Below are 5,039 nucleotides of genomic sequence, written 5' to 3'. Positions count from 1 at the left end.
GAATGAATGAGTGAATGAATGAATGAAAAAGTTTTCTTTAGCCTGTCTGGCGTGGCTCAGTGGTTGAGTGTTCACCTATGAACCAGGAGGTCAAGGTTTGATTCTGGTCAGGGCACATGCCCGGTGGTTGTAGCTGGATCCCCACCCAGTGGGGGGCGTGCAGGAGGCAGCCGATCAATGATTTTCTCTCATCACTGATGTTTCTATCTCTCCCTCTTCCTTCCTCTAAGAAATAAGTAAATTCTATATATTTTTAAAAAAGTTTTACTTAGCCGAAACCGGTTTGGCTCAGTGGATAGAGCGTTGGCCTGCGGACTGAAAGGTCCCAGGTTCATTCCGGTCAAGGGCATGTACCTTGGTTGTGGGCACATCCCCAGTGGGGGGTGTGCAGGAGGCAGCTGATCGATGTTTCTCTTTCATGGATGTTTCGGGCTCTCTATCTCTCTCCCTTCCTCTCTGTAAAAAATCAATACAATATATTTTTAAAAAAGTTTTACTTAGATTCCCACGTTTATTTCCCCACGGCTGACCCACGCCACGTCTGGCTGCAGCTCTGTCAGGCTCAGCGCCCGCGCACAAACCCGCGCAGCTGGTGGCCCGTCCGCACTCTCCACCCCCCGGTCAGGAAAGTGGGGCTTGGGCAAGACCCGGCACGCTCCGAGTCAGCCCGGCGGCGCGGGCAGGGCGCCCGCACTCGCGGATTGGGCAGCCGCCGCTGCTGTTGGCGCGGGTGTCCCCTCCCGCTCCCATACCTGTCCCAGGAGCCGGTTTGCGCGGCGCCTTCTAGGCCGGGGAGCGGGAGCCGGTGGGGTACATTCCTCCGGAGTCTGGCTTAGGTGGCGGGGGATGCCCCGGGGGCCAGATCGCCCGTCCTCCCTCCTCCCTTCCTAGCCTTCCCGGGAGCGGGCGGGACGTGGCGAGGAGGGAGTGCCCAGCGGGGGCCCGGCGCGACTGCGTCGGGGTCCCCGGCCACCCAGTTGCGGCCTCCGCGGGGGTCCTGGGCCCGCCTCCCGCCCACGTGGCCCGCAGGGCCGCCAGCCCCGGCCCCGCCCCGGGGTGCCGCCCCCGCAGCCGCCGCCACCAGCGCCGCCGCGGTGCGCCCTCCAGCCCCGAGGGCCGAGCTGCCCCCGCGCCGAGGTGAGTGCAGGAGGTGAGCGGGACCCCACCCGTCCTCCGGGACCTCCCGGCTGGACACCCCGCTAGACACCCCGGAGCGGACAGTCGGGCTGGCTCCTCCCCTGCCTGACTCTCAGCCCCGGAGCTGGACCCCCGCCCTCACCTCCCAGCGCTCGCGTGGGTCTCGGCGCCCGCGGCGGGCTCTGCTCGCTCCCCGGCGGGGGGACCGGGAGCCTCGCAGGTGCCCTGGGCGGCGCCCCGCCGAGACCCTGACTGGCGTCCCTTTGGCTCTGGAGCTCCTGGACGCCAGTTCCCGGCGCCACTTCCGGGAGCGAGTCGCCACCTGTCTCGGGACGCAGCCCCCCTCCCGGCGCCTCCCGGCCTCGGCGGGGCGCCCGCGCTCAGCGTCGCGCTGGGCGCTGCGGGTCGCGGCTCGCAAGGCCACTGGTCACTGCGCGCGGGGAACCGGGCGGCGCCGCGGGGCCGGGCCCCCCGGGGGCCGGGCTGCATCTTTCAAACTGCGCGGCCCGACGATCCCGAGACCCCAGCGAGGGCGGCGGACACCCAGGGGTAAGGTGAACCTCCGCGCCCCGCGGCCGGGGAGGGCGAGCGTTTTCTGAGCGTGAAGCGGACTGACCGGGGCGGAAAGGCGTTCCCTTGGGCTTTGGCACGAGGAGGAGCTGCCCGGGCTTTCTCCGCGGCCCAGGCCCGGGCCGGACCGGACCGCTGCTGAGCGGAGCGGCGTGTTCCTAGAGGACGCTTGCTTCACTCAATGCCTGGACGGACGGACGGACGGACGCACCGGCAGACACTTGTCTTTAAGAACGCGAGGCACCACCCAGGTGCAGTCGCTTTCTTTGCCAGGGTGTGCAGGTGAAGAGCCGTGCCACGTTTTTGTCTTAGCTGTGTAATCTTGGGCAAATTACTTCACCTACCTGTGCCTCGGTTTCCTCATCTGTGAAATGGGGATGATGGTAATACAAACGGCAAAGGGCTGTGGAAGGTCCAAGTTCCTAAAGTTGTGCCCGGTAGGAGGTAAGTTCTCCCTGTGTGAGCTGCTCTTATTGTTACGGCTGACACCTGTGCGACAGGGCATGCTCACCCCTAGCTCCCCAGTGAGGAGGGTGAGCAAGCTTTTGCGCCTTCCCCTTCTCCCATGGAGGAGCTGCATTCTTCAGACAGGAGCTGTGGTGTCCCCTTCAGCCCTGAAACACGGGGCTTGGCAGTAGCCGTTGGTATGGTTCACCAGCCTTGTGCAAAAGGTTTCCCAGAATGTGCGGTTAGAGATGGCCTTTGTCAAGAGAAATGGGGTCTCTTACCTCCTCTGGAAGCTCTGGGGTGTAACTGGATGTTTGCCTCTCTGGGGTGGAGTGGATAAAGTTGCACTTGAATTCCTGTAGGCTTGGGCCCCCGGACAGTCTGACATTCTCTAGTCTCTGTGCGTGTAGGAGTCTATTTCGGTGCTCAAGGGCCTGATCTTGTCCCCAGCCCCCCCATTCTTTCACCTCCAGCAGATTGTCCCCCTCATCAGTTTCCCTGGGCGGCACCAGCTCAGGTTCTTACCGCAGTGGTGACCACAGAAAGGAGTTCTGAACCTGGGGGTCCAGGGACCTCCTGAAATGCAGGTGAGGGGCTTGAAGCACGGGTGTATGTTTTTCCAGAGGGGTCCCTTTTCATCATATTCTGCAAAATGCCAGCGCACCCCCAAAAGTGGACCCTGAACTGCTGATGCGGAGATGTTTGTTCTCACCCCCTGGACAGGACAGGCCCACAATTTTAGGGAGTCAAGATGTCGGTATTACCTCTGCCTCCTGGACATGGAGGTGCACACGTGTTCCTTCGTGCCCTCGCTCAGAGCACAGCTTCCAGTGGACAATTCAGATCTAGCTTGACCTGAGGAAATCTGATAAAGAAGCGTGTTGAGGAAAGGAGGAGGCAGGGCGTGGGGGTAGGGGATGTTGGCCTATGGTGGGCCTTTAGGCTGGAAGGCAGTTTATGAAAATTTGAGCTCAAGCTGTCAGGAGACTCTTCAGGGCCTTTGCACACGCTCTTCCCTCTGCTGAGCACACTCTTCCGCCACTTCTCATGTCTGGCACTTTCCTGCCCTTCCGCTCCGATGGCGCCTCTGTCCAAAGCAGTCCCTTCCCCCATTTGTTTCTGTCACCTTCTCTCATTGCATTTTTTTCACAGAGCTTACCTGAAATGGTCTTACTCGTGTGTCTATTTATGGTTTTATTGTCTGCTTCCACCCAGGAGAATGCAGAATCCAAGAGGGCAGAAGTGTTGCCCTGTTTACCCCTGAACTCTGGCCTCTGGCACACAGTCGATGCTCAGTAAATGTCCCCAGAGTGACAGAATGAATGGGCATCCACTGAGTGAAATGAGGTGCGACTGGGAACTGGTAAGAGCAGTGAAATGCAAAGGAACTGGCCATTAGTCAGGAGCTCTGGGCTAAAAGTGACCTTTAACATCTAGTTCAACCTGTGCTTAAACCACCTCTGCAACTTTTCTTCCCAGTTATTGCTAACTGGAGCTTGAATCCTCCAGTGACAGTGAAACCACTGCCTCCCAGGACAGCCCATTCCACTGGAGGAAAGATGTGGGATGCAAAGGACCAGAGATAGTCCCTGTGTCCGCCCTGACGAGGATGAGAGGTGGCCTCCAGGTTTCTGCACGCTACCCCTCCAGTCCTGGTCTGCTCTGCAGCCCGATCACCGTCCTCCATCACTGCCCATCCTGGCGAGCTGCCTCCGCTTCTGTGCCATCACAGAGGTTCTTGAGCTCTCTGGGTGCTACTGAGTCCTATGTCATCAGAAGGGGCCTCAGGCATCAAGAGAAAACTGCTGTAGTTTAGGGATCTTCAAGGGCAAGTTCTGTTGTTCAGGTAACTTGTAACTGCATTGGGCAGTGGGGGTGAGTGCGGATCCGGGAACGGAGGGTGTGGCTGTTTCTTTCACTCTTTTGTTCTTCTCCTGGGTTTTCTGAATCATTCTTTAATCAATCTATTCATTGTGGCTCTAGCTATATTAAAAAAATGTAACCCTTGGACCCATTATCCTGGTGGTTTGTACAAATATTGTCTGATTCATATCACCTTGCATGTACAGATTGAAACTCGAGTGAAAGTGAAATGTTTTTATATGTGATTCTGATTCACTGAGTCAGTTTAACTTTCTGCGTGGGGCATCACCAGTGTGGTGGGTGGAGTGGGGTTTGGAGATAAGCTTTTCTTTCTTCTTCACTTTAGTTAAAATTGTCCATTTAGATATGAAAACACTTTTTAATAATTAAAAAAAAACAAGACTGAGGACTGTAGTTAAAGTCATATCTATACACGTGCTTTAGCCACTCAGCTTGTTTACTTCGTCTGTTACAGAATCATTTATGGAGGGAGGGCTCTGGCACTGGGCCACACAACAGTCAAGAAAACCAACTGTGGTCCTCCCTTGTGGTGTTTACACCCCAGTGGCAGAGATGGACAGCAGACAACTAAATCTAATTTATGATGTTGGGGTGTGATCGGTGTAATGAAGAAAATGAAGCTGGGCGAGGGGATCCAGAGGGACTGGATGGAGGCAGTGTTGGTTTGATCAGGGAAGGTCTCTCTGGAGAAGCAGCATTTGAGCAGAAACCCGAGGAAGCAGTTGTGTCGATATCTGGGGGAGACCATTCCATGCATACGGAGCCCAGGTTGTGGCTGAATCCCTGGTGTGGCCAGTCTGTCTCACGGGGGAAGGGAGAGGGAAATAAGGCCATGTGGGCAGGACCTCTCCGTCCCCTCCCAAGTCCGGGTGAGTGGCTGGAATAGTAGCTCAGCGTTGTGTGTTTTGTGGTTGACCGTAAGGCTTGTGCCTTCTTTTCCAGGGGGTGGGACCTGGAGTGAAGATGTTTCCTAAAACTGCCTTTTGGGCCATGTGCATGAG

At 57.3% G+C, this 5,039-nt stretch overlaps 1 long non-coding RNA gene across 3 annotated transcripts; it reads left to right on the top strand.

Moving 5' to 3' along the window:
- Nucleotides 1-1,083: 1,083 nt before the first annotated feature.
- On the top strand, nt 1,084-4,554 carry LOC129152163 (uncharacterized). 3 transcript variants are annotated; one of them, XR_008558898.1, is made up of 4 exons: nt 1,084-1,137; nt 3,370-3,517; nt 3,634-4,000; nt 4,493-4,554. It is a non-coding gene; the product is annotated as an uncharacterized LOC129152163 (long non-coding RNA). The 3 variants fall into 3 exon arrangements; XR_008558896.1 differs by lacking the exon at nt 4,493-4,554 and having other exon boundaries at nt 3,634-4,274; XR_008558897.1 differs by lacking the exons at nt 1,084-1,137; nt 4,493-4,554 and adding an exon at nt 2,636-2,741 and having other exon boundaries at nt 3,634-4,274.
- Nucleotides 4,555-5,039: the final 485 nt, after the last annotated feature.

This window comes from Eptesicus fuscus, chromosome 18 (assembly GCF_027574615.1).
Source record: "Eptesicus fuscus isolate TK198812 chromosome 18, DD_ASM_mEF_20220401, whole genome shotgun sequence".
NCBI classification, from domain to species: Eukaryota; Metazoa; Chordata; class Mammalia; order Chiroptera; family Vespertilionidae; genus Eptesicus; species Eptesicus fuscus.
Note: the sequence above shows the minus strand (reverse complement) of the source record. Positions and strands in the feature narration are given on the sequence as shown.